Genomic DNA, 24,113 nt, shown 5'->3' with positions numbered 1-24,113 from the left:
ATGCAAATCAAAACGACAATGAGGTACCATCTCACACCTGTCAGAATGGCTATATCATCAACAAATCAACAAACGACAAGTGTTGGAAAGGATGTGGAGAAAAAGGAACCCTCGTGCACTGCTGGTGGGAATGCAGACTGGTGCAGCCACTGTGGAGAGCAGTATGTAGTTTCCTCAAAAAACTAAAAATGAAACTACCATTTGACCCAGGGATCCCACTTCTAGGAATATATCCCAAGAAATCAGAAACACCAAACAGAAAGGATATATGCACCCCTATGTTCAGAGCAGCACAATTCTCCATAGCTAAGATTTGGAAACAGCCTAAGTGCCCATCAGCAGATGAGTGGATTAAAAAACTGTGGTAAATATAGACAATTAAATACTATGGTGCTGTAAAAAGGAAGGAATTTCTACCATTTGCAACAGCATGGATGGACCCTGAGAGCATTATGCTAAGCGAAATAAGGCAGTCAGAGAAAGATAAATATCACATGATCTCACTCATTTGTGGAATATAATGAACAACATAAACTGATGAACAAAAACAGATCCAGAGACAGAAAAGCATCGATCAGACCATCAAACCTCAGCGGGAAGGCAGGGGAGGGCAGGGGACAGGGGGTCAGATCAACCAAAGGACTTGTGTGCATGCATATAAGAATAACCAATGGACAGAGACACTAGGGGGATGATGGTGTGAGCTGGGGGTGGAGGGCAATGGGGAGATAAGGACACATATGTAATACCTTAATCAATAAAGAAAAAAAATGGAAAAAAAGAACAGAGAAAGAGCAAAAAGACTGAGTATCAAGGATAGAAGCCATGACATGTTATGTAAGACTCATAATTAGTGTATCTAAAGGAGTTTTCACATAGAGGTTATAAGTATTATGACAGGTAATTCTCACCTTAACCTTTCAGAAATTTTAACAAATATTTTCATTGATTTCAAATTTTTAAAAATATTACACTTCATATGAATGTGAAATGTTGCTAAGATCTATAGTTTATATTAGATTTTTGGTTAACATACCTTTGGATCCTCATTGTTTTAGGTAGGGTTTACTACCAGGCCATTCTAATGAAGTTCCATGGTCTATGTTATCATGCATGATAATCATTTATCTATCTCTATATATGTCTATCTATTTATCTATCTATCATCTATCATCTATTGTCTAATGAGATCTCTTTAAGATGGAGAGATCTATTTAAGTCTATATAGACATAGAAGTTATATTGCTCACACCCATTAGAAAAGAGAGTTTGAGGTAAAAATGAAGGGAAGGGATGCTTTCATGAACTAAGGTACAACTTCTAAAAGTCCCTGGACTATTGTTTGGCATCACAGTAAGCACAGCATAATTTTAAAATCATTCTCAGCTGGATATGCTTGACATGTATCTGCAAAAGAAAATATCTTTAGTTAAGCACATTTTCTATAACCATTAATTTTTTTCAAAAAGATAAAAGGAAAACAGTCAGCAGTTATCCCAACACATAGCATTTATATTCATAAATAGTCCCCTCATTATAAATTTGTAGCATCTGAGGCTTACATAGGTCCACTCAACTTCTCAATGTCATGAATTAGATTTGAGGGCTATAAACCTTTGCACTACACAATATTTGTCCTAAATTAGTGGTATGTATTGAGTCAGAAATATCAAAATATCAAAAATATTGATATTTTCTGGTTTAAATTATATAGTTTAATATATAAATTCTCTATTTTACAAGTATAGACTTATGTTTAATTTGACAGTTTTTGACGACAGTTACTAAAACAGCAATCAGAATGATTTATTTAATCAGTATTATAAGAACACTAGTGACCCCGTGCATGAAATTCATGCACATTAAAAGGGGATTAATTAGAGGAAATAATTTAATATTGCTATTTGCCCTTTCTCTATAATAGAAGTGTCAGAGATGAAAGGAAATTAGTAAAATGTATATGAAAACCTTCCTCCTGTCAGAGTCTAGGGCTCACCATGGGACCCAGAGTCAATTCCCCGCCCACCCACATGCACCTCAAAATTGCGTGAGACCCAGACCCATTCCCCCGCCACATTGGGCTAGATCCAGACCCAGCCAGTCCCACCCTTGTCAAGCCTTGTCAGGCAGGGGGCATAGCCTCAGGTCTCCTGGCCCGGCGCCAAGATGGGAGGCATGGCCTGAGGTCCCCCAGCCCAGACCGGGGCCAAGGGCATGCCTTTAGATCCTCCATCAAGCCCCGCCAGGTGGGGGGCATGGCCTGAGGTCCCCTGTCAAGCCCAGCCAGGTGGGGGGGTGCAGCCTTAGGTCCCCTGGCCCAGCAATGGGAGGGGGGGCACAGCCTCAGGTCCCCCGTCAAGTCCCATTGGCAGGGGGCACAACCTCAGGTCCCCTGTCAAGCCACGCTGGGTGGGGTCGCAGCCTGAGTTCCCCCAACCCAGCACTGGAGGTGCACCTTGAGGTCCTCTGTCAAGCCCCTCTGGGTGGGGGGCGCAGCCTGAGGTCCCCCATCAAGCCCCGCCAGGCGGGGAGCGCAGCCTAAAGTTCCCTGTCAAGCTCCATTTGGTGGGGGGAGGAGCCTGAGGTCCCCTAGCCCAGCACCAGGACGGGAAGCACACCTTGAGGTGCCCTGTCAAGCCCTGCTGGGTGGGGGGCGCAGCCTGAGGTCCCCTGTCAAGCCCTGTCGGGCGAGGGGCGCAGCCTGAGGTCCCCTGTCAAGCCCTGCCAGGTGGGGGGCATGGCCTGAGGTCCCCTGTCAAGCCCTGCCAGGTGGGGGAGGGCGTAGCCTCAGGTCCCTGCTGATTACTCGTTAAGCCTCCTTATGGGAACTTGGCCTCAGTTGTGGGTGCAGCCATCTTTGTGTTGGAGTGATGGTCAATTAGCATACCCCTTTATTAGATAGGATATTAACTTCTGCATGACATTGAATGCTTAATATAAAAGAACCTTTAAAATAAATTGAAAGTATATTAGTTGCATTGAAAAATCAAAATACTCAACTTGAAAAATTTTACTAATGTTTAAACTTGTTTTTATTTTCCCCTAAAATGGAAAATCCTATTGAAATTGCAATTAACCTCACTAACAAAAAATTATTGTGTAATATCAACATCACTTTTAAGTTAAGTAATAATGACAAAAATAAAGCATTTATACTTATGAGCCTTTAATATGCCTTAAAGAAGTCAATACCCATAATTTGGGAACTATATGCAAATAAAGTATTAATGTAGATGGTTTATTATGAAAATTAGGCCAGACTTTGTTTTGTTACAAGTCTCAGGAGATCAAAGCTGTTATGTAAAATATTTCATATTTGACACTTTGATGAACACCATTATATATATGATTCAATACTGAATGATAGGGGTTATTGAGGTCTCACAAGAATGTTTTTGCTTAATTATATTAAAGGCATAAACGATACCAATAAAAAACTCAAAAGCCAAACAGACAGTTCTAGGATGCATTTTCATGTACTGGAAATCATTAATTTTTCTCTAGTGAGGGCAGATACTAGGTTAATCTTATGGCTCCATTTGCTCTTTTGTATCCCTTACTACCCTATCAAGATCACCATAGTAGAAACCTTACTTCTGTCTGTTTATCCTATTTCCACTAAAAACCAGATAAACCTTTTTGTGGCTTGCTGCTATCTTAAGCTACATTGGCACTCAAAAAGGCTTTGAGTACAAAAATGAATGAAAGCACAGTTACTTCCACTTCTCAATACTTCCTCTGCACCTGACCTATATATCACAGAACAGTTTGAGCTGTAACTAGTTTTCAGTCAAAATGATATGGGAAAACACAAATTGTTAAGAGTAGAACAGCTGTTATTAAAATAGGTAAGAAGTATAAGGCCAGCAATTGATCTCTAACTTGCCTACAATAGCTGTCCTTGTCTTACATCTAGAGCTCTGTTGAATTAGTTTGAAAATCACTCAGCTAATAAATATGAAAAATAATGCATAATTAGAAGTAAATTTTAACTACCCTGTTCTCAAGCCACAAAAGGGAAATTAATAGTGACCTTATAGAGAAATCATATTTATCAACAATTATACATTGAAGGTTAGAAGAGGCAGATCAGTTGGAGAGGCTTTGAGAACATCCTTCTAAATGACTGTTTGGGAAATTCTTATTTAACCTTCTTTTATATGTGACTATGTTCTTGCTGAATGACAAAAAAATGAGGTGCTTTGGATGTTCTTCCAACTCTGCTATCTAGTTATATGTTCCCCAGACCATGCCATGTCAAGTTCTATTGCACCGGAAGAAGAGTGAACAGGATTTCCTTTATCAAGTAAATCTATATATGAGCTGTTATTTTTTATCCCTCAGCCTCAAGAAGGACATAGCCTTTTCTATGACTCCATAGCCAATGAGTGCTAACTAATACATGTTAGCACATCTTGTCCCTTGCCTTAGCAACACTGCCCTCCATTCTAAATATAGACAAGAATAATATAAATATATGTTTTTCTTTCATGATGAAAGGGGTTGGCAATCCTCTGGATAGCCAACCCAGGATTATAAGTGAATCAAAAGGTAGTTAATTTTGTGTGTTGATTTGCATTCTTAAGAAGGCAGTCTTTGTTGTTACTTCTTTCTGACCTAACCAGACCCTCTCAATTCTCTTGACTTTTTCTCTAATTATAGTTTACAACAGGAGTCAGATTCCCAAACCAGCTCTGTGTACAGCATAGTCTGACAAGAAAAGAAAAAATAACAATTCTGTATAGTTATAAGTTGGGTTGTCTCTGCACATTCCCACTTATCACAGGAACAATATCTCAGGCTTCTTTCATCCCTTTACAAACGTCAAACATGTAATCAACTCAACACAGAGATATTTATTAGGGGCACAGCAACTTCATTTCAGGTGAAATCAAAAGATTGAACACGCTGATATTCTTTCTTGTCTTACAGGGTATTGTTACATTGAGGAAGAATACAGAATAAAGCTATTACCAAGAGAGCTAGCTAAAACAATAACATCCTATTTGTTTCTATAAGTAGAATTCATTCAATATCAACCAACATTTTTCTAGTACAGAAAACTCTGAAGGTTTCATTTAGAATGTGGATACCTTGTCAGTGTTTTGTTTTGAAATCATACTTACTGTTTGGAAAGACAGACATCATTTCTTTCCCAAGGAATAATAGTACATATCTGATAAAATAAATCAACCTTCCCATTTCTGCCTTACTTATTGTTTATATTGTGTAGTTCTCTCAAATGTACCAATAGAATAGAATTCAGTGACTTTGGTTCTGGCCTCAGAATGGAAAGAACATATCTAATGATCATGGTGAATAAAAACATTGAGGATCAAAAAATCAAACAAACAACAACAAAAACACACAAAGAAACAATATTGAGGACCATAGAGAGTGACAATGTAAGCACAAACATCCAACACTAAGGATGTAATTAGCATCATAAGTCTCTTATATTCAGACCTAACCAAATAAAATATATTGAAGTTCTTAGCTTCAGCAATTTATATTTCAGTGCATTCCATATATTATCTCTTTGTGACAGCCTGATAATATGAAAATATTGCCAATATAGCTTAATGGTATTGAGTGTTTTATTGCAACAGCAGATTTCCAAGCCAGTAACATTATCATTCATTTAATAAAAAATATGTTTACTCATTTACTGAAGCATAATCATGACAATGAAATGTATACTGATGAATACTATTATTCAGAATAGTATTTATTTGAAAATAAAAGGGTCTGATATTCATAATAAGTATAGTCTTAAAATAAACATAACCCAATGTATTCAAGTAGTTACTGCTTTGTTTAATAGTATAAAAAGAAATAACAAAAATCTGAGTGACATAAGCAACGCAATACCTTAACTTGTACTCATGTGAATCAATGGCTTAGAGAAATACCACAGTGAGCAGTGACACAACATCAAGAGATGATACAAGTATGATTAGAGTCTTTGAGGGACAAGGAGGGCTACAAAATATATTTGAAAAAATATTGGCTAGATTTTTCAAATTTGTTAAAAACTATAAACCCCGCTATGCAACATGTTCAATGAATTTCATGCAAGAAGTACAATTAATCTTATTGTTTAAAATTAGAGATAAACAGGCCATCTTAAAATTAGAGAAAAAGACATTACATACAGTGGAACAAAAATAATGATAATAGCAGATTGCTCATCAAAAGCAATGCAAGTTAGAAAACAATGAAGCAGCATCTCTTTTCTTTTTTTTTTAAATCTTGGAGCTGCTGTTTACTTACTCCTTAAGTAAATGACTTAAAGCAACATTTTTAAAGCACTAAACACACACACACACACACACACACACACACACACACACACACACACACAACCCTGGTGATCTAACATTCTATCCCAATAAAATTTGTTTAAAAACTTGAATCAGTATAAATACATTTTCAGATATACAAAAGCTGAAATAATAACTAGCAGATCTGCAATACTATAAATATCAAAGAGAAATCCTTCAGGAAGAAGGACAATAATTTCAGATGGAAGTTTATATCAACACAAAAAATGTAAATGTGTGAGTAAATATAAAATATTTTCTTATATTTTTAATCCTCTAATATGATTGTTTTAAAAATATAATAACGCATTGTAGAATTTATTTACATATAGAGTATACTAGAGGCCCAGTGCACGAAATTTGTGCACGGTGTGGGGGGGTGTCCCTCAGCCCAGCCTGCACCCTCTCCAATCTGGAACCCCTCGAGGGATGTCCAACTGCCCGTTTAGGCCCGATCCCACTGATGGGATCGGGCCTAAATGGGTACTTGGACATCCCTCTCACAATCCAGGACTGCTGGCTCCCAACTGCTCGCCTGCCTGCCTTCCTGATTGCCCCTAACCACTTCTGCCTGTTTGCCTGATCACCCCCTAACTACTCCCCTGCCAGCCTGATTGATGCCTAACTGCTGCCCTGCCGGCCCATTTGCCCCTAACTGCCCTCCCCTGCAGGCCTGATCCCCCCCAACTGCTCTCCCTTGCAGGCCTGGTCCCTCCCGAATACCCTCCCTTTCAGGCCTGGTCCCTCACAACTGCCCTCCCATTCTGGCCATCTTGTGGTGGCCATCTTGTGTCCACATGGGGGCAGGATCTTTGACCACATGGGGGCAGCCATCTTGTGTGTTGGAGTGATGGTCAATCTGCATATTACTCTTTTATGAGATAGGATAGAGGCCTGGTGCATGGGTGGGGGCCAGCTGGTTTGCCCTGAAGGGTGTCCTGGATCAGGGTGGGGGTTCCTTTGGGGCGTGGGGTGGCCTGGGTGAGGGGCCTGTGGTGGTTTGCAGGCCAGCCACGCCCCCTGGTGACCCAAGCGGAGGCCCTGATATCTGGGATTTATTTATCTTCTACAATTGAAACTTTGTAGCCTGGAGCGGAGCCAAGCCTTCTGCTTACTCTGTGGTGGCAGCCATTTCTGTTGGGATTTATTTATCTTCTATAATTGAAACTTTGTAGCCTGGAGTGGAGGCCTAGGCCAGCCAGGGCTGCAGAAGCTTGGCTTCCTCCATTGCTGGGGAAACCCAAGCCTCCCTCCTGCTTTCCATGGCCGCAGCCATCTTGGTTGGGTTTATTTGCATATTAACTCCTGATTGGCTTGTGGGCGTGGCTTGTGGGTGTGGCTTGTGGGTGCAGTAGAGGTACAGTCAATTTGCATATTACTCTTTTATTAGATAGGATGTATGACAATAATAGCATATGTTGTGAGGTCCTTCAATATCTAAGTCAACAAGCTGAAGACCCAGGAAATGTGATGTTTAATTCCAGTCTCAGTCCAAAGGCCTGAGAACCAGGAAAGCTCTGTAAAAAATCAATAAAATATTTTAAAAAATGCAGATGTGGTTGAGAGAAATAAATGGAAACATAAATGAGCATAAATAAGACCTAAATAAATGGATAAATTTACCATGTTCATAAATCAGAAGAATCAATATTAAGAGGTCAGTTCTTCATAATTACAACTATAGAGTCGATGAAATACCAATTAAAATTTCAGTATGTTTTTTTGAAGTAATTAGACAGGCTTATTCTAAGATTTGTATTCATATGTAAGGGCATAGAAGATATTAAAAATAAAATTGTAAAAGTAGAATAAAATAATAGGTCTTACAAAATCAGATTTCAAGTTTCATGACAAAGTTACCATAAGTAAAGCAGTATGGTTTTAGAGTTAGGATAAATAGAACAATAAAACTGAATAAAGTCCAAGCTGACTTTTTTCTAAATATTAGGTCAATTCAATGAGGAAGAGACAATATCTTCAACAAATGGTGCCAAACTATTGAATAACAATATGCAAACTGAACAAATAAAAATCCAAAAAACTTTAATCTATAACATACATACAGAACATACATACAGAATACTTACCTCAGCTGAATCATAGCTTCAAATTTAATGCTTAAAACTAAAAATATTCTAGTTGAAAACATAGAGGAAAATGGAACATTGGCTTTTGCAATAATTTTCAGATTAAAAAGAAAAAGTGCTATTCATGAAAGAACAAATTGATAAATTTAACTTCAACAATATTAAAAAATGTCTCTTCTTCATAAAACCCTACTAAGTGGATATAAAAATGAGTCAGACACTGGGAGAAAATTTTGCAAATCTCATTCCTGGGAAAATACTTGTATCTAGAATATACAAGGAACTCAGAAAACTCACTAATAATTTCAAGTGGACAAAGTTTTGGGCACTTCACCAAAGAAGGTATATGGATGACAAATAGGCACACTTCCCAGTTCATTAGTGAAAAGTAAATTAAAATTTCACAGATATATCACTATATACCAGGGGTGTCTAAAATTTTAAAAAGACTGACCATGTCAAGTTGGCTAGCAAATGGATAGACTGGAACTCTCCTACAGTACTGTTGGGAATGTAAATTGGTAAAATCACCTTGGTAAATAGTCTGGCAATTTTTAAAATAAGTTAAATATACATATACCACATGCCTCAGTCATTCTACTCCTAGGCATTTACTTGAGAGAAAGGAAAGAATATATTTATACAAATACTGTACTTGAAAGTTTGTAGCAGCTTTAATTTTAATAGCCCCTAAACTGGAAACAACACAAACAGTGATCTAAAGGTTAATAAACAAGACAGTTATGGCATATCCACACAATACTATAAAATCACTCAGACATATTGATATATGCTACTACATCAATGAATGTCAAAATAATTTTGCTGACAAAAAAAGATAGATAAGAAAAAGAGTAGCTACTCCATTATTTCATTTAGCTAAAACTGTGAGAAATATCACTATAGTCTAAGGTGACCAGACGTCCCGCTTTTGGCGGGACAGTCCCAATTTTTAACAATTTGTCCCGCGTCCCGCTGCGTTTTTAAAAAGTCCCGATTTTTGGAAAGAATGCATGACAAGCTAGGGAACGGCGGGAGAACGGGAAGGGAATATACGGTTTTCGGCGGCCATGTGGCTATTTAGCCAGGATATGAGTTTTATATTATTTTTGTTAATTTTATAATGTTAAACTTTAATAATAACAAATAATTGTTGAGAACTGATTGTCGAGAACTGCTTATCAAAGTTCGCATTGTTGATCACTTGTTAGAATTCGACCACCATTGTTTGGACTTAATGAACAATGGCATTTTTGGGGATTGGCAAAGACGAAAACATTTTGTAACCGTCTCTCAGATGATACACATCGTACTGCGTGCTAGTAAGCTAGTTAAACAAGTGATGTCATTACAAATCAGCTATTCAGATAATTTAGGTAAGTAATTTATTTATTTATTTCATAAATACATAAATTTTTTTGAATTTAGCAGACAGTACTCGTATTATTTATATTTTATAGTGGCGGCATAAAGTCTAGCACCGGCCTTGAAAGTGACACGACTTACGTTACGGCAAATTCATGACCTTTTAAACAACGACAGCAATCTACTAAAAAAAATTCACTCAAATGAGAAATATGCCAAAGAATAAAATAATACTATACATAATTTTTTATTTATTATATTTGTAAATTGTACTTATGTTGAAATTTAAAAAAAATATATTACAATACTATTTTTGCATTCTATGAAAATTTTTGTTGCTCCATATAGACAAAATTTTTAAGCAAGAACTCCCGCCCCAGTCAATGGTGTCCCGCTTTACCAATGTTAAAATCTGGTCACCTTACTATAGTCATAAAATGCAGATCTGTAGTTCCCTGTAGATGAGGTGGGCAATGAGCTGTGGGAAGGGCAAATAAACAAAGGAGTGTGAGCAAAGTCTGTAATTGTGAATGTGATTATGTTCATTATCTGGTATTAGCAATTTGTGATGATGGTTTTATGGACGTATACATATGTCAAAACTCATCCAAATGTGTATTTTGAATATGTGGTGTTTCTTGAATGTCAACTATACCTCATAAATGCTGTTAAATCAAATCCTAGTGAGAATCATTTATTCTCACACATACACAACTTTGTAGGGCTAGGCTGTTTTAAGCAAGGACCAACTGGATGAATCCGTTTCATAAGGAGTGGCTAGAACTGATATGCATCCTACTAAAGAACTATGGGTAATATTGAGTGGCTCTGCTTTATATGTCTCTCATCCATGCTCTAAGAAGCCCAGCTTCTTATGATGATGGCATAGTGAGAAAACAGGAGAAAAAAAAGACACACACAAAACAAAACAAAGCATCTTGAATCTGTGATTTGTAAATGGCATGCAGTCATTCGTGACTCTTTCAACTTCTTAAAGCAAGTCACATAATCCATTCCAAAGTCAAGGGTAGAAAATATACTTCACTCAACATGAGGCTATAGTAAATGTATGGTTGAAATGATGATTGAGGAATCCAGCCAGTAAAGCAATCTAACACACACACATACACACACACACACACACACACACACACACACACACACAGAGTATTTTGCTCAAAAGAGCCAATATATTTTGAAGAGTACGTCAAAGAAACAGGAAATCATATTGCTCCTCATCTTTATAACTTTCCATTTTATTATAAGCTCTCATATCCTAAAACTTTGTATATCAATCTTAATCAAGAGGTTTTAATACAAAATTGATAGCTAAATGTGTCAATTAAATTACAACAAAATTCCTGAGAATATTATTTTAAAATTACAAAGTACCTGATCCAAAGTACTATGAAAATTTCAAAGTACTTTAAAATTTCAAAGTACTATGAAAAAAAAATATCCCTGGCATCCTCCTCAATTAGCTCTACAATCATCTCAAACTAGCCCTCAGCTGTTATGGTTGAAATACCAAAATGTTGATACATTGAAATATATAAATTCTTCCACTCTTATATATTTTTCCAAATTGAAATCCCCATGTAGCTCATTGTATTATTTTTAAACTGTTTGGAATTAACACAAGTTCTAAATGTTCTCCACGTTTTTACATTTTCCTCATTTATCTGAAAAATATCCAAGAGAATTTTAAGGCGATTTATGTGTATATAGGTTTTGGAAAATGTTGAGACGTATTACTCATCCCCATGGATTAGTAATTCTGCTGACTAACATAGCTGCCCACACAGTGTTCTAGCTAGCATAAGAGGAAGTTGGACCATTGAGGATATACTATAAACTATAAACTGATAATTCTGAGGGGAGCAACTTACATTTGTTAAAGTAAGTTAATAATAGCTATATTATCTACATGAAGTACTTCTCCAAAATGAAACACAGAAGGCTTCCAGAGAATTTCAGGTCAAATAAAATTCATATTTTAGTCAGAATATAAAACATTGCAATAGTCTTCCTCAGAAGAACAGCCATAACATTCAAACTGAAAGGACAAGAATCTCTCAGGACATGTTCTTTCTCTGACATTTATAATAAGTGTTTGCTCACAGCAAGAGAAAGAAACAGCTGAAGAAAAAAAGGTTTAACTCTATCACTTTAAACATGTGTGTGATTTTCTCTGTTAATTGTTCTTTAAAACTGGCTAACTCAAGAATAATTGTTGTGTACAAAACCCAGCCTATATATATTAGTAGGAACCCGCTGTCAAAATAATATTTGTTTTTCTGGCCATCACTGCTGCAGAAAAGTGGAGAGGGAAGGTAGAAGGAAAATATGAATTTAGAAGACATTTATTTCTTTTTCCACAGGCACAACTCAAAAGATGGTAAATGTAAAATAATAATAGACCTAACCTTGGCAGCTGAACTCAGTATAGAAGACCAGGCTCTGAGCATCCCACGTCCACCCTTTTGATCTTATTATTGTGACACAGAAGGAGAGGAAAGCCCTGCTGCTCGGGAAAACAGATCATGGATGGAAAGGTAAATGTCAAGGAGAAATCATAAGCAAAAGGAACAACATTGGTTTGCATGGCATGCCAACTAAAAAAACACCATAGCTGGAAAACAGTGAGTGAAACTGTAGGAAAGAAAATGAAAGGCTAGTAAGGTCATTTCTCTAAAGCACACAGAAGTGCTAACTTGCCAGTTTCCTGACTTTTTAGTTGAAGGATATTTTAGGGAAAATGTGTCACATGCGTGAGTTCATGTTTTTCACAAGAATAACATGAGGGATTTAGGGTTTTTCTTTGTTGTTATTTTATTACTCCACTGGATGGTCCTTATATATTGCCTCATTTTTCACCAGAGGTTTTCACATTGATATTTCTGGACCTATCAATTGTTCAAATAGTGAGAACTGAACTGGGAAGTTCAGAAATAATTGACCACAGAACACAAATAGTCTATTGGTTCAGAACAAAGATGACAGCACCAATTAAACTTTTCCCAATGTTCCACCTCCCAGAAGAGGAGCTTATGTTTTAATAAATGCTTGTCTGAAGGCCACATGGTTTGTTTGTATATTTTTGCTTGGTTAATAACAATGACAAATCAGGATGGTTCTTTTACCAAGCAATATACAGACAAGGATTTTATTCAATCTGCTTACATTACTGGCCTTGACATTTGCCGAAACATCACTGCCAGTTTACCTATTCCACGATCCTACTGGCATATGTAGTATTTCAAAATGAGTCAGGCACATACTTTAGACTGGACAATGTAGTTTTCCTGCATGTCCAGAATGGGGAATTTGAATAGTGAACACCCAGAGAGCCTCTGCTCTAGAGGGTCACTATGAAGTCATTTATATAATGAAATGTAAGACCATTACATGACACAGAAGAGATTTTCAATATAAAACATAGGCTGTTAAAAAGGAGGCTAAACGCCCTAGCCAGTGTGGCACAGTGGATAGAGCCAGTCTGCAGACTGAAGGGTCCCAGGTTTGATTCTGATCAAGGACACATACCTCGGTTGCACACTCAATTCTGGTCCCTGGTTAGGGCGCTCGGGTGAGGCAACCAATTGATGTGTCTCTTTCACATCAATGTTTCTTTCTCTTTCTCTCCCCCTCCCTTCTAGTCTCTCTAAAAATCAATGGAAAAATATCCTCAGGTGAGGATTTTTTTAAAAAAGGAGGCTAAAACTTAGAATCATATCATTCTCAATCAAATCAGTGTGTGTGCCAACATAAATAGAAAACAAAATAACTGGAATATATCCTGAGCAGTTAACTATTTTATTTCCTGGATATTATTATTAACAGTGGTTTTATATTTTCTTATTTATATGACTATATTATGATCTAATCAACATGCATGTGCATTTGTGATATAAAAATAATAACAGATCTACACAGGTATAAATATGTGTACACAGATATATACACTGATACCTTTATAGATAATGAATAGCACACCAGTTTTACCATTGGGCACATGCTGGACTCCCATGAGAAATATTAGTAGCTAACCTACACCTGTCAAGACTGTGACTTACTTTTAGTGTCATAAGTAAAATCTTGCATTCTGCTCCGGCATGCTTTCTCCTTGTATTCAATGTCACACTCTCAAGGAGCTGAGAGTGATCTCAGACTAACAGTTTTCTAACAAATGGGACTGTGGTAATACAGCTCCAAGGCAATGAATTCTGCCAACTGATTTGAGGGTGCTTGGAAGCTTAAGTCTCTCAATGCAGCTGGCTGGTATCTTGATAAACTGAGATAAACTGACATTCTGTACCTCCAAGTGTGAATCCCTGGAAAGGACATACAATAGGCAATGTAACCTAAGTAGTATCCTTATTTAAAAACATTAATCTGAGTTTATAATAAGAAACTAACCAGACAAATTCAAATTGATAATCATCCTCCCAAACAACTGGTCTGGTTTCCTCAAAAATGTTGATGTCATCTAAATAAAAAAGTAGGGCCCTGGCCAGTGTTGCTCAGTTAGTTGGGCATCATCCAGTGCACCTAAAGATTGATGGTGCAATTTTCACATGCCAGGGTTATCGGCTCAATCCCTAGCAGGGGGCATGCAGGAGGCAGATGATCCATTTTATGTTCTCACATCGATGTTTCTCTCTCTCCCTCTCCCTTCCTCTTTCTCTAAAAATCAATAAACTATTACCCTACCTAATAAAAGAGTAATATGCAAATTAAGCATCACTCTGCTACACCACAAGCCATGCCCACCAGCCACGCCCACCAGCCAATCAGAGCAAGTATGCAAATAAACCCAACCAAGATGGCTACAGCCACAGAGAGCAAGAGGGAGGCTTGGGTTTCCCAGGCAATGGAGGAAGCCAAGCTTTCTGCCTGCCCTTGCTGGTCTAAGCCTCCACTCAAGGCTACAAAGTCTCAATTATAGAAGGTAAACAAATCCAAAAAGAAATGGTGGCAGCCAGGGAGCTGGAAAGAGCAGGAGGCTAGGGTTGCCCCTGGCAATGGAAGAAGCAAAGCTTTCCGCACACCCTGGCCAGCCCAGGCCTCCGCTTAAGGCTACAAAGTTTCAGTTATAGAAGATACGTACCCCAACAGAAATGGCTGCCAGCCACGGAGTGACCAGGAAGCTTGGCTCCGCTCCAGGCTACAAAGTTTCAATTGTAGAAGGTAAATAAATTCCAGATACCAGGGCCTCTGCTTGCATTGCCAGGGGGCGTGGCTGGCCTGCAAACCACCACAGGCCCCTCGCTCAGGCCGCCCCACGCCCCAGGGGAACCCCCACCCTGATCCGGGACACCCTTCAGGGCAAACCAGCTGGCCCCCACCTGTGCACCAGGCCTCTATCCTATCTAATAAAAGAGTAATATGCAGATTGACCATCACTCCAACACACAAGATGGCTGCCCCCATGTGGTCAAAGATCCTGCCCTCATGCGGACACAAGATGGCCACCACAAGATAGCCAGCAGGGGAGGGCAGTTGGGAGGCACCAGGCCTGCAAGGGAGGGCAGGTGAGAGAGACCAGGCCTGTAAGGGAGGGCAGTTGGAGGCGATCAACCCTGCAGGGGAGGGCAGTTAGGGGTGACCAGGCCGGCAGAGGAGGGAAGTTGGGGGCAAACAAGCTGGCAGGGGAACAGTTAGATATCAGTCAGGCTGGCATGGGAGTGGTTAGGGGGTGATCAGGCTGGCAGGCAGAAGCGGTTAGGGGCAATCAGGAAGGCAGGCAGTCGAGCAGTTGGGAGACAGCAGTCCTGGATTGTGAGAGGGATCCCAGATTGGAGAGGGTGAAGGCTGGGCTGAGGGACACCCCCCCACACCCCCATGCATGAATTTCGTGCACCAGGCCTCTAGTAAAAAATAAAATAAAATAAAAGTGGAAAAATGTTCTATTTTAAACAAGAGTTAAATGGCATCTCAATTATATGCAATATGTGATATACTAAGATAAGTCTATAAAAGACATCAATGACATAAATGAGGACATTTTAATATGGACTCCATAGTAGATAATGCTATTTTATCAATGTTAAATTTTCTGAAACTGATACTACTTAATAATTAACAACACGAGCTTGCATTTTTAAAATATTTATTTTTGTATATTTCTGACATATTTTTGTTTATTTCTTAAAAAAATATCCCATGCTGTCCTAAGATCTAAATTCTATAACATCCAATTTCTTGTCTGTGCAACTCACAATGGTATTTCTGAACTAGGAATAATGCTTTCCCAAGTTGTAATGTGGTGGCTAACATAGGAATGACAAGATTTCTGCCATACCTCTGGGGTTGGTCCCAAAGTGACCAGCTCAAGGAGTCTAAGACCACTGCCTATGCCTGGCCAGCCCTCCAGCTGAGTATCAAGATCTTGGTACTCTTATGATTCATTCAGAGCTATTATTCAGACAAAGAATGGAGTTTGGGAAGTAATTAGAATAGGTTCTTGGGTCAAATGGACCTAGAGTGAAGTTCCTATTTTGCAGCATATGAAATGGCAGATCTTGTGCTTCAGGCTCTTGATCAGTAGAGAGGAGTGATAAAATATCTGTAACATGGGGGAACTGAGAGGATGCAATGGAGTAAAGCACGGGCTTTATTATCACAGAGAAATGGGAGGGTTTTTAAAAAAATGATTTGATACTTATATGTACTCCCAGGTCATTTATATTTTATAAAAGAAGAATTAAGAGCGTTTTGGGGGGAAGAGGGGTGGGAAACTTAACCTGACTTAAGCCTCCTTGTGATCAATGCTTACACTAGCATATTCTAAGAAAGACATCAATGAGTGTGGTTTCTATAGGAAAATATATATTTACTATATAAAATATTAAGAGGAAATTTGCTATGACTTACACCCAGGATCAAAGTGTCTAGATTCTCTGATTTTTAAATGATTTAAAAGAAGTTTCTTCTATATCAAACCCTTGTGGAAAGATGTTATTCCCTATTATTGAGATAAAAATATAAGCCTAGAAACTAGAAATAAATGTTTATTTTTAAAATGTTGTCTATTTTATAATTGGTATATACAATTAAAGAGTGGAAAACTTTGGAACAGTATAATTCACAGTTATTGATTTTAAACTTTCTCCCCATTTTCACTTAGTAAATGGTAGGTTTTCATCTCCAGTTTTGCCCAATGTCCAAATAGTAGTTTTTATTTAGTAAAATTCCATCCTGTTTGAAGATTTTGCTATTAATGGCTTTATTAGGACATTGACTTAAAAATTTCTGTAAGAAAAATGTGGTCCTTCCTTATTAACTTCATTTTGAATTATTTACATCTGTTCTGTTGAACACTCCCCTTTGATCTACATTGCATTGCACTAATGATTTTTTGCAAACAACAGGAACATGTTTTCCATATTCTCTCAGCAAATGTAAATGCTAATAGTGAATCTATATGAAAAATGTCAATATAATAAGTTTAGATTAAGTACAGTGTTGAGCATGGTTTGTAACACCCATATTTCATTAATGAGTAATATTACCTATCTTTTATGCTTTGCCTATTCAACAGAAACAGAACATTTACAATATACCTACAGACAGTGGTTACAACATACATCCAAACAACCAGTCACAGAATTGCTGGGAGTGGAAAGAAGAGACCAAAATTAGCTTTTTAATCAGAATGCCACTAGCTCTGTGCCTAAAAATTATAATAATAGAGCATAAACTCCATCCTTTATGCATTAGAATGTACTAGGATATGTCCTACTCTCTTTTGTTTTACATTTGCTTCTATATAAAGTGTTCTTACTTCAAAGTCATGCCTGTCTTCTCAAACCTATGGCTATCATCCATAGTATCTCCTGACACTCTGTGGTAGGCAGGATTCTAAGATAAACCCCAATGGTGTTTGAGTATGGTGAGAGTTTGTTACTTGCTTCTAGTCAATAAAAATATGACAAAGGTGATAGGATGTCATTCTCTCTCTTTTTTAAAAAAAAATATTTTTATTGATTTCAGAGAGGAAGGGCAAAGGAGAGAGTGATAGAAGCATCAATGATGAGAGAGAATCATTGATTGGATGCCTCATGCATGCCTCACACTGGGGACTGAGCCTGCAACCTGGGTATCTGCCCTGACCAGGAATCAAACTGTGGCCTCCTGGGTCACAGTTCAATGCTCAACCACTGAGCCATGCCAGCCGGGCTGTTATTCTGTTAATTTGGTTACATTATATTGCAAGAGTATTGGGATAGACTCATTAGCAGTCTGGAGCAAGAGATTCTCCTGTGTGCTTTGAAGACATAAGTTGTATAGCAATAAATTGGAGTCCCAAAGAGACTAAAGCTCAGCTGACATTCAGTAAGAAAATAGGGACCTCAGTACTACAACAGAAAGAAAATAAATTCTATGGGACTACATCAAAATAAAAAGCTTCTGCACAGCAAAAGAAACCATCAACAAAACAACAAGAAAGCCCACTGCATGGGAGAACGTATTTGCCAGTGTTATCACCAATAAGGATTTAATCTCCAAAATTTACAGGGAAGTCATACAACTTAACAAAAGGAAGATTAACACCCAATAAAAAAAGTTGGCAACGGACCTAAATAGATACTTTTCAAAATAGGACATAAGGAAGGCCAAGAGACATATGAAAACATGCTCAAAGTCACTAATCATCCAATAGATGCAAATCAAAATGACAATGCCATATCATCTCACACCTGTCAGAATGGCTATCATCAACAAATCAACAAATGACAAGTGCTAGCGAGGATGGGGAGATAAAGGAACCCTTGTGCACTGCTGGTGGGAATGCAGACTGGTGCAGCCACTGTGGAGAACAGTATGGAGTTTCCTCAAAAAAACTAAAACTGGAACTCACATTTGACCCAGAGATTCCACTTCTAGGAATATATCCCAAGAAACTAGAAACACCAATCAGAAAGGATATATGTACCCCTATGTTCAGAGCAGCACAATTCTCCATAGCTAAGATTTGGAAATAGCCTAAGTGCCCATCAGCAGATGAATGGATTAAAAAATGTGGTACATCTACACAATGGAATACTATGGTGCTGTAAAAAAGAAGGAATTCTTACCATTTGCAACATCATGGATGGATCTGGAGAGCATTATGCTAAGCGAAATAAGTCAGTCAGAGAAAGATAAATATCACACGATCTCACTCATTTGTGGAATATAATGAACAACAAAAACTGATGAACAAAAACAGATCCAGAGTCAGAAAAGCATTGATCAGACCGTCAAACCTCAGAGGGAAGGTAGGGGAGGGTGGGGAGAAGGGGGAGAGATCAACCAAAGGACTTGTGTGCATGCATATAAGCATAACCAATGGACCGAGACACCAGGTGAGTGAGAACATGAGTGGAGGGTGGGGGGGGGGCCAAGGGGAGGATAAAGACACATATGTACTACTTTAATCAATAAAGAAAAAAAAGGAAAGAAATTCTAACAACAACCAAGAATGTTTGGAAGAGGACCCCCTGAACAAAGACAGCCCAGTCATGTCTTACACTGAAGCCTTGTGAGACACTGAGCAGAGGACCCACATAAAAGTTGCCTGTACTTCTGACCCGTGGAAACTATTGAGATAATAAATGTATGCTGTTTTCAGTCACTAAATTGTTACATGATATTAAAAATCTACTGCATACTACCTAACCTACAAAATATCTCAGTAGCTTTTCTTGCATTTCTTTTATGTACAAAAACGTAATACCATGCCCCTCACTTCTGTCTCACTGACTCCTACTTATCCTCTGGACTGACATTATGTATCACCTCTCAGAAGACTACTGTGACTCACTACAGAACAAATTAGATTCCTTTCCTGCTTCTTCCCATGGTAATTGTATATGCTTACTTACATTTTATTTTAATGAATTCCATATGAGGCTTTTAAATGCAAGAATCATGCTTTACTAGTATTCTTATTTGATCATATTCTCTATGTTTATATATTGTGCTTCCTTTACCTGTGGGAGTGGTCCATAATTCCAAGTTTTAATTGATTCTTAAACTCCCAGCTGGATTGGAGTCACACAAATTCTGGAACCTGTTTTAGATTTACTGTGTTCACACTTGGGTGTGTGAAGATGATCTTCTCCCAACCAATCTCCCTATTCTTATATTCTACCACATGCTCTAGGAACTGCATATGCTATCATTGGGATTAGCTCTAATTTTCTAAATGTTTGTACTCTCTCTTTTCTAGATGCCTTTTCCCTTTCTCATCATTTTTTGGAATATCTATTGCCCTGTTTCTGTGTACTGAAGTCACTCATTCTTCAAAATTCAGATTAAAAGTCACTTCCTCTAAAAAGCCTTCCTCAATCCCTAGACCTGCTGGCTGCTGCTCCATAAAAACATAACTATTCATTTACAAGTATCTCTTTCCTAAAGCCTATAAAAGTATGGCTTGTGTCAAATTAATCACTGTGTTCCAAATTGATAGTATGATACTTGAAACATGAGACTAACATATTTTTCTGAATGAATGAATAGATGATAGATGATAGATAGATAAATAGATAGATAGATAGATAGATAGATAGATAGATATCAAAGCCTTATAAATAAGAAATACCACAGAGCTATAGACCTATGCTTTCAAGATCCTCCTGATTAGGAACATCAGAGATTGTGCTGGAAGTAATAATGCTCTAAGGCAAAATGACATGTGAGGTAATTCACTTCTCACTTCCAAGAGATTTTAATATGTGCCACACTCCCACTCCCATTTGAGAATCTTTACCTGGTGAATAACTATTGTCAAAGAGAGGTTCAAAATTTTGGGGTGTTTTGGGGTGTAGAACAAGTTTGAAAATTGTCACTGGGATGCAATGAAGCTAATGTTGATGTGTAGCTCATGGAAATCCATCACATTACTGTGGCTATGTTTCTAGATCACAGCCACCAGCACATGTCTTCATCAGAAGAAAATTACTAGCAAATTAACGTAATAGGGAACTGTTCATGTTCTTAATGCCCAGAAGTACATTAAAAAGTATTTATGTTTTAACTTCTTTTATACTTCACGCCAAGAGCATGTTAAAACAACTCTCTTACAATATAAGATGAGTCTGAATGGATAGAAAAGAAATTTTAAATTTTGAAATAAAAGAAAAATTATTTTTGGCGGTGAGATTTAGGGCCTGGGATGCTGGGCCTGGGGCAGCTGAGGAGCCCCAGGGATAAGTGGCGCCATCCCTGAGGCCTGCTGACTGGCAGACCCTGCGTGCCCCCCAGAAGTCAGCCAGCATCAGCGACCAGGAGCAAAGGCGGGCAGCCCTGGGCATGTTCACCCCCAGAGATGCAGGGCTCGGTGGGCGCCAGTGGAGGAGCCGGGGAGGCAGTGCTCTGCCCAAGCAGCTGGAGCACAGCCTGGCCTCGCCCTGCCCGGCGCCTTGTCCATCACAGCGCTGTACGCTGCCCTGGTCGACCCTGCCTGGTTGCACATTCATGCTGGCACCTGTTCCCGCCAGGAGCTGGGGGTCTCCGACCTACTTGGCCATGTGCACCCGGATCTGCTGAAAGATGTCTGCATGAACCCCCAGACAGTGCTGCTCCTGCGCTCAGTGCCCATCTGCTTCCTGCGCATCCTCTGTAGCCTCTGGCGTTCCTTCTGGTGTCTTTGGGCCCCAGCATCCAGCCCTGCAGGCCACCCATCGCTATGCCCGCCTCCTCACAGCCCTGCAGTGTGCTACGTCATCGGCTTTTCCTGCTGGACTTCCGAGCTCAGCCTGGCCCAGCAGCAGCAATCAGAAGTACCATGGTTCTCAGGTGTAATGTCATCTTTGCTGTTAGTTTCCACCTGGTGGCAGGAGCTGGGGGAGCCTCAATCCTGGCCACAGCAGCCAACCTTCTGCGCCAGGCCACCGCGCCACAGAGGAGGAGGAGCAAGCCCTGCAGCTGCTGTCTGAGATGGAGGAGACCTACCCCTCTGAATACGAGGTCATCAACCAATTCCAGCCGCCCCGCCCTACCCACCCTACTGCCAGCCTGGGCTTTCTCCCTCCCTGCTCCCACCAGGGGCTCCTCCCACACCCAGAGGAGCCAGGCCTTCCCCCAGCAGGCCTCACTGGTAGGGTCCTGAGCTTCACCCAACCTTCCCCAGGAGAGACTCTGCCTTTTGGATTATTCATGCATCCCTGCTCTTGAAACCTGGGGTTCCCGGATTTTAGATCATGCACTGTTTCCCCTCTTGCCCCCTTCCTGCCCCTGAGGTCACTATTCATCACCAACCAGAGCTTTCTTTCCTTGGGAAGCTGCTGACAGTGGACAGTCTCAGATAGAGGTGTCAACAGGGCCCCAGGGAAAGGGGACCGTGCCCTGCAGGCTGCCTTCAGAATGGTCAGTGTCTGTGGAACTCCCTGCACTTTAGTTTTTGGACTCCCCATCCTCCATGTCCTGGTTTGACGGGGAGGAGGAATTGCTGCTGGGAAGCAGAGCAAGTCTCGTCCCCGCGCTGCCCAGGCTTGGGTGGCTGGAGCCCAGGCAAGGAGAGAGCAGCAGGTGTGGGCCCGAGGCCTCCTGGTGCCCAGAAAGGATCAGAATGAAGGGGGTGACCCTCCCCAGCCCCTTTACCTTTTAAAAATGAACGGTTTTAAGAGGAAAAAACAAAACCAAGCAAAGCAACAATCATCTGTTGTTGTTGTTGTTGTTGTTTTTATTTATTTATTAAGGTATTACATATGCATTCTTATCCCCCAATTGCCCCCCCACCCCACCCCCACTCATGCCCTCACCTCCCTGGTGTCTATGTCCATTGATTAGGCTTATATGCATGCACACAAGTCCTTTGGTTGATCTGTCCCCCTGTCCCCCACCCTCCCCTGCCTTCCCTCTGAGGTTTGATGATCTGATCAATGTTTCTCTGTCTCTGGATCTGTTTTTGTCATCAGTTTATGTTGTTCATCATATTCCACAAATGAGTGAGATCATGTGGTATTTATCTTTCTCTGACTGACTTATTTCGCTTAGCATAATGCTCTCCAACTCCATCCATGCTGTTGTGAATGGTAGGAGTTCCTTCCTTTTTACAGCAGCATAGTATTCTATTGTGTAGATGTACCACATTTTTTAATCCACTCATCTGCTGATGGGCACTTAGGCTGTTTCCAAATCTTAGCTATGGTAAATTGTGCTGCTATGAACATAGGGGTGCATATATCCTTTCTGAATCATCTGTTTTTAAACTAGCGACAAAATTTGTCATTTTATCGCTATTTATCCCATTCTTTTTGGCTCTGCTGTGTTTAGGGCCACAGATCCTTCCAGCCCACAGTAGTTTCTCCCTGAACCTCTCCCAGCAGAATGTAGCCCCCTTCCCTTGCTCAGTCCCTCCCTGGGGCCTTCCTGTGGAACTCAGAGCCCCCCCAGCAGAGGGGCTGAGGACTACTGCCTGGCTGGCTGGCCAGCGTGGTGCTCCTCAGGACTGTGGACTGAGATATAACCCGGCCTCCGTGCAGGCACAGAGGTCACAGCAGAGCGGGAAACCCACCGCTCTCCACAGAGGAGCCACAATCCAGTAGACCCCGCTGCGTGAGGTGTCAGACGGCAGACCTCTCTGTGTCCTTCAGGCTTAAGGCCTCCCCTATACTGTGATGGGGCAACAGCTTGCTGCATGCCCCTCCCCTTCTTGAACGTCCTCTGGCCTTGCATTGTGCTACTTGTGGGCTTTTTCTTGCTCAGCCATCACTCTGGCTTTCCTGTTTGCCGCCCATGGCTCTGCGTCTGGCTGAAATTTTCTATCCTGGGATCAGCATAAAAGTGGAAGAAACTCAAGAGATCTTCAGTGTGGATCCAGATGGCCAAGCATCTTTGGAATCAGTGACAAGTGTGGAGCTGAAAAACAGACGGGTCCCAAGGATCAAGACCAGAGAGTAGACACCACTGTTGAACAGTGGCTCGGAAGGAACGGTATGCACCTCATTCTTTGGCCAGATCGCCTGGGGAGGTCCTGACAGACACATGAGTGGGTGGTAAAGACCACGTCTGCACATGAATAAGAGGCTGCCCGGAGTTCACCGTGATGCCAAAGTGTGTCCCTTAGTGACTTTCACCCCAGACCCCGCCATTAGGCAAGAAAGGTCGCTGTGTGATAGCTGCGCACAAAGCCAGGAAGCTGCACTGTGTTGTCTTTCTGTCAAGACTGAGCAGATATCTAGGGTGTGGCCAGCTCTCGCTGACCTTGGGTGTTTGGGTGTCTGAGGGGCAGATCAGGAGACCAGGAACCAGACATGCCAGCCAAAATAACCCATCATCTAATGAGGCCCCAGACATGACCCTGTGGACTGTTCCATGTAATTCAGAACCCACTTTTTATAACCGTCCA

General features: G+C 40.1%; 1 pseudogene across 1 annotated transcript; it reads left to right on the top strand.

Moving 5' to 3' along the window:
• The first annotated feature begins 21,073 nt into the window (after positions 1-21,073).
• LOC307105412 (transmembrane protein 127-like) lies at positions 21,074-21,937 on the top strand (annotated as a pseudogene). Its single transcript has one exon. The product of its transcript is annotated as a transmembrane protein 127-like (transcript).
• Positions 21,938-24,113: the final 2,176 nt, after the last annotated feature.

This window comes from Cnephaeus nilssonii, assembly GCF_951640355.1.
Source record: "Cnephaeus nilssonii genome assembly, chromosome: 9".
Classification (NCBI taxonomy): domain Eukaryota; kingdom Metazoa; phylum Chordata; class Mammalia; order Chiroptera; family Vespertilionidae; genus Cnephaeus; species Cnephaeus nilssonii.
This window is presented reverse-complemented; position numbering and strand designations above follow the sequence as displayed.